Source organism: Indicator indicator, chromosome 6 (genome assembly GCF_027791375.1).
Source record: "Indicator indicator isolate 239-I01 chromosome 6, UM_Iind_1.1, whole genome shotgun sequence".
Classification (NCBI taxonomy): Eukaryota; Metazoa; Chordata; class Aves; order Piciformes; family Indicatoridae; genus Indicator; species Indicator indicator.
The window spans coordinates 20320315-20333224 of NC_072015.1; the positions used below are offsets into that span (position 1 = coordinate 20320315).

Below are 12910 nucleotides of genomic sequence, written 5' to 3' on the forward strand. Positions count from 1 at the left end.
GGCTTGTTAAATTACATGAGGAAATTTGAGCAAATGGGTTGTGCTAAATGATCTTAACATGAAAGAAAATTTATTAGCTAAAATCAAGCTTCAATTAGCGTTAAATGTGTGTAACATTAAGGAGCTGGAGGAACTACTGGGAAGAATATGTTTTCTAGTAATTGGTTTGCTTCACCTAACCACTGAGGCTCCAACAAAGTGTTTACATTCTATCATTATGTTTACACTTGTTCTGTCTTCCAGGATATGAGTAGAGATCACATTGAATTTGTAGAAATTATTTTACCTTCCCAGTTATTATCATAGATTTCTGTTCTGCTTGCAATAATAGGAATGTTTGTTCAATACACCTACCATATGAATAAAAATGCAACCTATTATTTGAAAATAGGGATGCTGGTAAAGGCAGTTGTCCTTCAATGTGTAGTATGCCATTTACAATAGAGATACTGTTGTGATAGGTGTTTAATGAAGTCAGAGTAGTCATTCTGGAGATGGCCTTCTCTGTCATTGACTAGAAAAGATACTTAGAATTGCCCAAAGCCTTAGAAGCAGTTAAGACAGTCCAAATCTACAAGAGCACTATTTTTTAATGTGGCTTTCAGAATAATAAAATGATGACTCTGTAAGGAGGTCCTTTATAGCTGAATGTTCCATGCAAATTGCCAGCAATAAACTTCAAAGCCCTAGTCAAGGAGTTTTAGAATCTAAAGTCCTTTCTTAAGGAAAATATACCTACTTGCCCTTTGAAAATGTTAATTGTATCGTGCTACCATGTAGACTTAGAGCACATAATTTGGATTTTCTTCTGGTAAGGTTATCATCAGTCAAACATTCCCTGAAAAGATGCAGGTTTAGGTTACATTTATCTATTGAAAAGGTCTGTGTGGAACTTAAGCCCTATATTAAAGATCCGAATTCCAAATCTAGAACATAATTGTTCCTAAAAAAAGTGACTTGACTTGAAGGAACTATTCATGTGCTCAGATGGTCAATAAGCATATGTTTTTTGCAGTGTTGATCTTTCAGTGAAGCTTGATTTATTTCTGTACAATTTCAAGGCCTTTTTAAGATTAGTATGTCAACCTTTCAGAAAAAAGAGTGGATCAGTTTAAGGTACACCTCCCACACCCTGTAATGTAAGCTAGATGACCATTATAAACAATGCCTTTTGTCTAGAGCCCATTTTTATATTAACTATGAAAATGCAAGTACCTGATTAATAAATGATTGACTGACTGATTGATTTATGGCAGTGGGCGGCCCCAAGCTTCAATGTGACTGATGACAGAGGATTTTCACCAACCCACCACTCTGGGTCATGGCACGTTCAGCATACTCTCTCCCAGAGCCAAGAAACCAGAATCTATTCCCCAACCCAGGTATTCTGGCTGTCAGCTGATCAGTGATGAATTGTTACATTTCATGCATACTGAGATTTGTACCCAAGAGTCCTACAGGAGGTGTTCCTATCAAAAGTAACAAAGCCTTACTAGACCTTTTATTTAACTATACAATGTAATTTACAGAACCCTATAGGTTCTGGATGGAAAGCATATCACTTCACTTATGAGAACAGTCCCATTCGTTTCAATCATGTGAGGAAAGTGTGTGGAGTTGTGCTCTAAGAACAGCGTATATCAGAGACGAAGACAAGTGCATTCAGTCAGTTCCCTGACAAGCTTTATAACATTTCTGTAATCCCTTTTTTGATTGTCTGAACCTTTCAAACACAAAGGCACTTATTGATCAACACTATGTTGCAATAACAGATTAAATTTATCAAGCCCTTTGCTTCTTTTCTGGCCCAATGGCATCTTTAAGGAAAAAGCAATAGCTGTGTTTTTCTTTTTTCAGTAAGAGAGTCCCAGGTAAACTAGAATATTTGTAGAAAAATTAGTCTGTCTAGGAGTCAATGAAGTTCTTGTAATGTTAGTTTTCAAAATTCCTATCAAAATTTATAAAAATAACATTTTATAACAAAAATAGCATTTAAAATAACATTTCTTTGAGGCATAAGTCCAGTTGGTGAGAATTAGCATGGATGGCTTTTTTTTTTGTTAGTAGCACTATTTAATTTTAGATAGTAAAATTGCATTTCCTTAACCAAGTGTTGTCTTTTCATTCTTATATTTTTTTCTTAATAAAATGTGACAGTGTGGCATTATTGAAGAAATAAAATGCTTTCTATGTATGCACAGCATTTAAGTAAACCCATGTAGAAACCTTTATTTATATATATGCATCTATTTCTGGTAAAATATTTGGAGAATGTAAGAATTTATATGTTTTTGCTAGTCACACAGGACATAGTAGTTATGCTATTTTCTTTCTGTTTACTTTTTTTGTCTACTAAGTTTGCCTGGAAGAGAGGAAAAGATCTCATTTAAATGCTTCAGGCACAAATATCTTTCAATGTTAGGGTAAATCCTTTTAATCCGTAGCTAACATAATATGATATTTAAAACACAGCATTTTATTATCTTTTCTATATTACTTTCTTTTGTTAACCAGGAATTAAGTTAGTCCCTGAACTGGTTTTAAATAAAGGAAAAGTGGAGGATTTCTGTGGAATTAACATATTCAATTCTTTAAAAAGCATAATGTGCGTACTTTTAGAAGATATTCTGTAACCAATATAGTAACAAAAAATTGCGGTCCTCAAATACATACTTTCTTTTTCTCTTTTTCCTTCAATCTTTCTTACCTAAAAACATTATTCACATTTAAAAGAGCATTTTAAATGCAGCTTTTTATCAAAAGACAATCTTATTAAAATACTTAATCATTAAAGTAATTGGATTTAGTATTTGGGGAAAAAAGTACTGCTTGGGGGGATTTGTGTGTATTGAATTATTAATTCTACATTTTTTGCTGTCTGTTGGTATCCAGTATTCATGTAAGCTAGGTTTGCTTTTCCCCGTGCATATGCAAATATGAAGCATTTCTTCATTAAAACAAAGGCATATTTTCTATTCTAGAGAATTTAACAGGTAGTAGCCATAGACCAAAGAATAATCTTCTAATCTTTTGATAGTCTTTGTTAGGGACACAAAACTTGTTCAGTAAGGAACGATAATGCTAGTATGGATTTTTGTTTTGCTTTTTACCTTGATGCTACTTTCTTCAAAATAACTGTGTAGCATACACTTATCATTTAACTTATTTCCTCATTTGATTGCATATGCCTCCCCAGAGATTGCTTTTTAAGAATCACTTCAAACTTTATCAAGTGAATTTTAACATTTGCAGGCTGCTTAAATAATATCCTATTTGTCTATACAATAGGAATTTGCATATCATGAGCAAAATCATGAAGCCTAAAGAGGAAATTGTGCAAATAAATTGAGCTGAACTATACAGGTAAAACCTTGGAAATATGCAGAAGTATTCAGACGTGTCAAAAATGTGTATAAACTGCGGTTGAATTCTTTAAAAGGAAAGGAAAAAGGAATGGGAGAGATTCTCAGCATTTGGCATAATGCAAATATATTTTCTTCATCTACCTGTGCTACCACTTTTGAATTCCATTATTTACTGTATAATAGTAATTTAAAAAAATATGTTAATAAATTTGCCTTTTATTTAATAGTTACATTCTTATACTCTCAACAAAGGTTTATTTACTATGTATTATCACCTGTTATTCCTTTACTCATGTTTCTGTTATTTCAGTATTTACGTTTCCTTCTAAAGCCTTTTCCATGTTTGCTGTGGTATGTTAGCAGTAATCTAAGATAGAGTCTGTGCTGAACTGAAAATTCAAGTGCTGATGGTAGGATTTTCATGAAAACAGTGCGGGCTTTTTTACTGAATAGTATTAAAAAAAATCAGATATGATGACTAAGCACAATTAAAGCCAAAATAAGGGCTGGTTTTTTTATTTGCATTTTTTGCAATTGTTTGTATTTCTATGTGTCAACATTATCTGCATGTTTGCTGACAAATACCTATATGTATGCATATGTATACACAAAGGGAGGGGGTGTATGTATTGTAAAAAACAGTGCAGACAGGAAAAAATGGACTTTAAGCATGACGTGTGAACAGAGAGAGCTTGGGAGCACATAAAGGAATAAACCTTGATGGTTTGAGATACGAGCTTTAGAAGTATCTGCAGCTATGCTTGACTTTTACTTTTCCCATGAGGGCCTTAAATGCCTGATAATGCTTTCCTTTAACATTGAGAGTTGTAGCAAGTGGTAATTCAGCAACTAAACTTAGCAGTAATTCTCCTAAATTATCAGTAAGAAGTGCTGGGAGGTGGCACCATTTTTATCCAAAACCTACTATACTTGAGAGGTGTTAAACAGAGAAGGAAAGAATGAAATTTTGTCCAGACAGTTATCTCAGATGAGCCATACATATATGTGACACTAAAGTATTCTCAGCACTGATAGTGAGTCTCAGCTTTAGCTGATTTGTATGGAAACAAGTCCATATTTTTCACTTGAAAACCAAAATCCATTTTGAGGTTACTAAGTACAGATTTAGAAGAGGGAAGTTTAATCTCATCATTGTATAAAGTCTGTCTTTAAAGTACTCCACCCTTTGAACTTCTCTGAAAAAGGGGAAATTTAAAATACAACCCAGGAGTCAGTATCTTTGACTTAGAGCCTTCTTTCTGGAGGGAATTATATAACTGAAGTTTCTGAAATATCCTTAGGGAAGAGGTATGAGTAGACATCCAGAATCTACAGGGTTATGCTTATGTAAAAGGTCACATCTACAGATTTCTTTTTCTTCAAAAGTGCAGTTCCTTAGAATAAGATTGGATTTTAATCCCCAGATATAAAGTAGATAACCTAAGAAAATTATCTGCATGTCTGTGGGAATTGGGAACATTTTTACTACACTTAAACGATGTATTGTTTTAAAACAAATATAAATAACATTAATTAACGGCAAACAAATTTTAGTTGGATTAAAATGACTTTCTAAAGATTTTTCAGAAGTCTTTTAAAGATGCATATGAATAGAAACCATTTTTAATTCTTGCCTCTAATTTTCTCCAGACTTCATTCAAGGAATATGATTTGTACCATTCAGAAGGAATATAATTATTACTTGATGTTTGCCTGTCTAGGTTCAGACACAGATATAAGCACCTGTAGTAAAGATTATGGATGAGAAACTGGGTTTCTCCCAGCAAACTTGAATGGGTAGGTTCAATGTCCACTTATAATTTTGCAAATGAAACAGATCAGAAGAACTTTCACTAGTAGTAATACCACACTGAAGCAGCACAGAGGGGATAGAAATGAAATTAAATTTATTACTATGGTAATCAAAATTATTTTTTCTTTTCAGAGGTGCTCTCATTCATGACCCTAGGCATCTTTTTCTGATGATCCTCTGGGTTGCCAGAATCACCCTCATTCTTCTGGGACCAATAAAGAGGCTAGAAGTGTTTGTTTACTAGGGCTAGTACATGTAAATTCAATCCAAGTTCTGTGAAATACTAAGTTGGTACATCAGTATTCTACTTTTGATTCTTTGAGGTTGTACATAATATAATAATGGGTGGGGGAAAAAACTTCTGGGAAGTCTTTCTTATTAATCCCCTAAACTGCTAGCAGAATTTAAAAATGGCCTAAATATGTCTGTCATTTCAGACTCAAAGAAAGAAACCTTATATTTTGGAAGGAGTCTCTTTTGTAGTATGTGTACTTCATTTACTCTCTGATACAATTTGTCTTGATAGAAGAGCTATAGCTATTTCTTCCTGCAGAAAATAGAAATGAAAAGTTTCAGTGGCAGTTTCCAACTTTTTTTTATTACTTCTAATTTCATGAAGGGCTTTTAGAGAAAGCTGTGGTTCCTCTAAAATCAGAATTGTAGGCTTTGGTCCAATAGTGCATTCTGGCTTGAGCTAACAATACTAAAGCTCTTACTTGTTGAATCAAAAACTCTTGCAGATATTTTAGTAAAAATTAATACGCATTTCTTATTATTAATGTCTAAATGTGTTGGTAAACCACATGTTGAAAGCAGCATATACTTAAAACTCATGCAGCTTAGAAATAAATCACTCAGTTCTTTAACTCTCTAGTTTAATTGTATTTGTGCAAGAACTTTTGAGCTAAAACCAACGACAATATGTGATTTTTCCAAAAGAATGATTACTTGTTTATCAGGCAGTTACACATTTGAATAAAATTATTCCAGTTTACAGCCACAATGCCACTCTTCAGAAAGCCCAGAGTCCTAATAGCTCTTGATCACAGTCAGTATCACTGGTCTTAAAATGTTCTTCACCATAAGGGACAACAAAGCACATTTATCGTAATAATGATTTTTTTTTTCATTTTTTATGTTCACTGGTGTAATATAGGAGTTGTATTTGGTTGATTTTGTAATTTAATCCATGAAAAGTAAGAATCAGAGGTGTTGATTAGTATCTTTGTGAGGACAGTAAGCTTAAGAAACTGACCCTGAGAATGAAGCAGTATTTGTCCTACTCCTGAGATTTTGCAACTAAGAGGCAGAGTTTGCATTTCAAGGACATAAACATGTTAAGATAGGTGAAATTTCAGTACTAGAATGAAAATTACAGTACAAGTCAAAAAGAGTTGTAAATACTTACTTGGATGCAAGGTTTTTTTGTTCTTACAAGATATAAGCAAAAATAGTTCTTTGTGATCTAACAATTTTAATTATACCTTATATACTTTATGTGGGGCAAAATAAGAGAACAGATATTTTAGCTGAAGAGACAAATACTACCTTCATTTCCTCTAAAATATATTAAAACAATTTAACCTCTGTTTAATAGACAAAGTATTGTTTGAAAAATGAATTTATTTCATTTTATTCCAGGGTTTGGAAGGGTTTATTATTTTGTTGCATATAACCTCAGCAAAATGAACTCTACTATATCTGAAGTCTTGTTCTTCATGCGTTGTCTTGCATACGATTTCCTCCTCTTACAGCTACTTTATTCATCAGATTAGGTCTTGCAATCTTCACAACTCACACAACAGGAAATCAATAATTAATTATGAATAGGCAAAGCAATGCCTCAGTGATTTCCTGAAACATCTCAGAGTTGCATTGTGTAAAACAACCCGGGATAGTTACCTATCTGCTTCTAACTTTGATAGATTTGACAAGTAATTAACATATCTCACCCTTATCATGTCACTTCCTAGCTAAAATCAAGGGATGAAAAGTAAAACAACAGTAGAGAAACGTGACCAGAAGGTGATAACACAGTACACACAAACACACAAAAAAAGCATTTTAAAAATGGAAAACTGGCTAAATCCCTCTGTGGTATTATGAAAGGGAAAAAAAAGGGTAATACTTTAGAAGAACATGGTGCCTCAGGCTCTGTCATGACAAAAAAACCAGGGAGAGAAAATATTCCAAATTATTTTGGGCTGGAATGTTGACAATAGGGGAATAATGGGGTTGCTTTCAGAGGAGCTGAGATGGAGGCTTGGAGGTGCAAGTCTCATTTGGAAGAGAATGGGTTTAACCACTGATTCTGAAAATGTAACTTTAAAGAGCCTACAGAAAGCCTTATAATCTCATCCAGTGCTAGACAGTTTTGCCCTGGTTAATGACTGTCTGACTAGGAGTCCTTCTTTAAGCCTCATGCTGCCCTAAATAGGTATTTCTCTTTCAGCTTCTTAAGCAACTGGAATTATGCTGTGTCTGGTATACAGAAACAGTCACTGTTATGTAAAAACCATTTGTACATTGAAATTCAGAGTAGAAGGGGAAGAAGCACTGAGGTCAAGCCCACTGAGACTGAGGAGGTGCATGTATGTTTTGCATGGCTTTGTTGGCCAGGGTGCTCTGAGGCCGCCCCCCCAGCATCAGGCCCTGAGTCGAGTGGCTGGCAGCCCCTGGGAAAGGTGCTTGTTCCAGTAGCAGCTCTGCCACCCAGCTGGCTTGGTCCTTTGCACAGCCACAACGACTCTTTGCCTTGGTTCAAGTGATGACACTGATCCCATGGTGCTCTCAGAGGAGTTTCTGTCTGCTGCCCTTGGTTATGTCCTTGCAAGAGAGTAGTGAGTGGCCTTCCTCCCAGGCTCGCAGAGCAGCAGGTGTTGTATTCCCAGCCCTGCAACCAGTAAGTATTTGGCTTCATCAGAAGGCACGAGAGCCAAACTCTATTTTTCTTTAACCACTTCAGCTACATGGTCATTCTATGAGCAACTCACAGTATCACAGTATATATCAGAGGTTGGAAGGGACCTCAAGAGATCATCAAGTCCAACCCCCCTGCCAAAACAGGATCACTTAGGATAGTCTGCACAGGAATGCATCCAGGTGGGTTTTGAAAGTCTCCAGAGAAGGAGACTCCACAACCCCTCTGGGGAGCCTGTTCCACTGCTTTGTCACCCTCACTGTAAAGAAGTTTCTCCTCATGTTGAGGTGAAGTCTTCTATGTTCTAGTTTGAACCCATTGTTCCTTGTCTTATCACTGTGTACCACCGAAAAGAGCCTGGCCCCCTCCACTTGATACCCACCCCTCACATATTTATACACTTTGATCAGATCCCCTCTCAGTCTTCTCCAGACTAAACAACTCCTGTACTTTTAAACTCCTGTACTTTTATCCAAATTATTCTAATATATTTTAATGACCCAAACCAGAATAGTTTCTCTGTTTTAAGTAATTTTCTGACTTTTATTACCTGTGGAAATTATACAGTAAACATAAATACTAAAATCATCAAACCAAGATGAGCTTTAATGATCCATGTCTTCACTTTGTATCTTCATTCTGAGGGCTTATACGTCTTTGGGAGAGAAGGTGAAACAGAATAATTGGAGTCAGCAACACTTTGTCTTTTGAAGCAAACAAAATTACTCTACATTTCCACTTCCAGACTTCATGCAGAATTAGTTTAAAGGGTTTGACCTAAACAGCAACTGCTGATGTGTAAGCTGGGAGAATGCCAGGCTCAATCACTACTCCTCTCTTTAACAACATATCTTCAGTTAACATTTTGGAAGCAAAAGACAAAATCCTAGGAGTCAAAACATCAATATACTACTTATAGTTTTTTGTAGTTTATCTGATGGCAGTAAACAAAATACCAGCAAAGTAGATTTATTCAGAATACATCATGAGCCCATGCTCAGGAATTCTTTACTGGTTTTGAGTTTTCCTGGAAACAACACAAGTAAAACCAGAAAGCACAATCCTTTCAGGAATCATTTACTGATAATAGGTTTGGCACTGTAATTTTTTTGAAAAACAAAGAAACTTTATTTTAAAATTAAATAGTTTTTCTAAAACTAGTTGATTTATTTCTAGAATTCTGGAATTTGTAAGAATTTTGTCTAAATTCCTCTTCCAAAATAAACACACTTCAAACAGGAAGGCAGGGGCTCTTTTAGAGAGCAGCCGTCTCTCTGTCTTTCCTTCTGCAGCTGACATTTCCCTGTCAGCTGCTTCATGGGCACACAAGGAGCAATCCTGCTAGCACACACAGTATTCAGGTGTAGTGGGGTGGTTAGCTTCTGCTGCCATGGGGTTGGCAGAGGGAAAGAAGTCAGGCTCTGTTGAGGCTTCTCTGTTGAGCAGCACTGGGAAATTTTTTTATTCTTCTTATATTAAAGAAGATAATATGATCCCAAGTTGTAAAGCCTAATAATAACTGTGATTGGTGAACATGTAAACCACATTAAAAAAAAATTAAGAGTTCTGTGAGATAGATATGTGGATCACCCCAACCTTGTTACCGTTTTAGATTTCTCACTGCAGTCAAGTCATGCACATAACTTTCATATGTCAAGGTATGTAGATAATTTGATCCAGTTCTAATTTCTGTTATGTCTTATTAGCATCGTGACAACAAATTCCCAGTGAAGAATTGCCCAGACATGTGTAAGTCTGATGAGCCTTGACTTAATTCACATCAGATTTATCTTTTACTCCAGAGAGTGTCACACTGGTGCACACTGATCAGGATGTTTCATTTAACCTGACAGCAATGGTTTAGCTTGCAAAAGAAGCAACACCAGCAACTCAGAGCGATGTCTGGCTGAGTTTCAAAGCGAGTAGGTCCTATGTTACATGCTTACAGGCACTTTGTCTTGTTGCTCTATCACCTACTTCTAATCTAATGCTGTGCTGGGTCTGGTTACCAGTTCCTGCAAGTGGTTGCCTTTCAAAACTTCGTATTACTACAGCCTATTACCATTACAGCAGTAGTTAAAATGAAAATTAATATCCTGGAATCAATAAAATGCTGGCTTTACAGGCAAAGAAGTAGAATGGCAAAACAAGTCTGGTCCTGTATGCTTCAAGTCCTTTTGAAAAACGTCTGTTAAATCAAGTTACAAGAGGATCAGGCCTGAAGTAGCATGCTGGAGAGTTTGTAAAATCGGGGGAGGCAGGATACAATACTTTCTGTAGTTTCTAAGGTTCTGGCTGTTTCATTATTGGATTTGTTGCATCATTGTTGTTTCTTTTCTGAGGTGGGATTTCTCTGCTTCCAAGAAGTTGCTGTCTTCCTGACAGTGCTAGGGCATCAGTGGCCAGGAGTCAGGCAGACTCTTCAATACTGAGAGATACCAATGTTCATGTGACTACCATACAGTTTTTCTAAACCATTCATTGGTTTTTTAAGTTGGTGTCATCTTAGCAGCTAATCAACATAGTCAGAGAGTAGAGCTTGTTTTCATTTTAACTGGTGTGGCTACTAGCATGTGAGCTGATGTGAGGTTTCTTTCTGAGTGGATGCTACAAGATCATTCAGGCTGGGCACTGCAGTGAGGCTGGTGGTGTTGGCACTCCATCCCCAATTCCACCACCCATTCTTTGGCCACCACATTGTATCTGGTCCTCTCTCTTTCCTCTGCAAACTGTGAATTCTTTAGTCAGGAGCTCCTGCTCCCCATTGTGTCAGCATGGTGTCAGTTTCTGTAAGGTCTTAATTTAATTCAGTTCTCATAATGATATTAGTGAGAAAATGGTATGTGTGATATCACCAACCTCCACAAGTCATTTTCTCAAGTCAAGGACTCTACTACTTTTAAACACAAAAAGAATAATGTGGAAAACTCAAATTATATTTTCATAAGATACTTGGCACAGTAAGTTTAGTCACCCTGACAAAACAATTCTTTCCTTTGAGGCCCAAGAAAAATATTTATATTCAAGTTGATCACAGAGATAAAGGACTTATTCACTTCTTATGCCCAGTAAAAGGTGATCAGAGAGACTCCAATATCACTTTTGCTTTCTACAGTGGTTATGGAGCCCCCACCTGTAAATCTAATCCCTGCAGTTTTCCCAGAATGTATTGTGAGAATTATGCCACTGACAATCAACTTGTAGTGTTTGGACTTTAGGAGTATAGTTGAGGGGGAATACATATATTCATTATAGTCAAAATACAGGGAAACACCCAGTAGAAAATAACTTGGAAGAGCCAAAAAGGACATGTAATGATATTCCTGTACTCTGTTCTGTGCCCTCCTGTAGTGTGCAGTCGCCACCTATTATTAATTGCTGCCAGCTAACAAATGCATTCATTCTGTAACAGGATTGCATTGAATTTCTTTCCAATTTGTTGGGGGTTTTTTGGCGTCTTACTTTTCCTCTCCTAGATCACATTTGTGGCTGGTAAATTGGGTTCTGAAATGCAGTCTCACAGTTTCTTCTTTTGAGTTACCTTTTTCCTCTGCAGGAGTATACTGATATATACTGTACCTTTAAGTACCCAAATCAATTTAATTAAATTTCATTACAGGCACTAGAGCTGAAACAAACTAATGAGAGCAGCCATCACATCAGGTGGTATTTATCTCAGCATTAAATTGAAAATACTCCCCTCAGGCTCTTAAACATTAGTTTCAATATTTAACACTAATAGCTTTTGGACTTCTTGATGGGGATAGTTTTAATAAATTTGTTACAAACTGTTTACCTTTCCAAGGAAAGAAGCTTGTTCCTTGTAGCAGAAGAGAGCTAAAGGTAGATGGCTTATTTCATTGAGCTGATCAGGCTCACAAACTTGGAAATTAGTAGCAAATTTTATTGTTTATTAATTTTTTCCCCCCTTATATTTTCTTATAATTGTTATGAAATACGAGGCCAAGTGTCCCAAACATGAGGGAGCTCTGTGGACAAATGCTCACTATAGACTCTAGGAAAGTTATGAAGTCCCAGACTTCACTCTTCCTTTTTTTTTTCTCTCCATTGAAATGATGATTGAGATTACAAGTTTATAGAAATATGTTGTGTAAGTTTATAGAAATATGTTGTGTAACATATAGAAATATGTTGTGTACTCCATAGCACTGTACTCCATACTGACATTCAGAGTCCATAGATAGGTGTCACGTCTGTCTGTCCTAATTTACTTGTAACAGTTCCCTTTACATCAGGTATGACTATATACTTTCCTCCTGCTGCTTCACATTCTTGGTGATTTCTCTTTCCTAAAGGTTTGGTTGAAAGGGATTTTTCAAACCAGTTTTCAAGCAATTCTGTGGGCAAAGGCAGAGGATGGGAAGGGGTGGGATGCAGGGTTGGATGTCTGGAGTAGCTTGAGGTAGTGGGTAGGAATATTCATTAATAACCCAACAGAGAATTATTTTCCTGTAAGCAAGAGGAAAATTCCAGCTTTTTTTTTTTTATAATATTGTATTGTGTTTCTGTCTTTCATTACATTCTGCATTTCATTGAAAAAATTTTCTTTAGCACCAAGCTACATGCTTGACTCAATTTTCATTGAGCACAACAGAAAGTAGGAGTTTTTAAAAAGGCTCGTGCCTTCAGTGAAAGCCTGGGAAAACTCTTCGTTGACAGATAAAATCTATCAATAATTTAATAGGAGCACTAGCAATAGTCAGTTTGTCCTCTCACAATATTTTCATGCTATTTTAAATATTAATTTATAAATATAAATGATATTATTTTGGATTCTTGCATTATACTATG

General features: G+C 35.8%; 1 protein-coding gene across 2 annotated transcripts in view; it reads left to right on the plus strand.

Annotated features, from left to right (window-relative positions):
- The window catches only part of CTNND2 (catenin delta 2), a 492311-nt gene that overhangs the window by 462887 nt on the left and 16514 nt on the right, over positions 1-12910 (plus strand). The gene's annotated exons all lie outside the window — the stretch shown is intronic.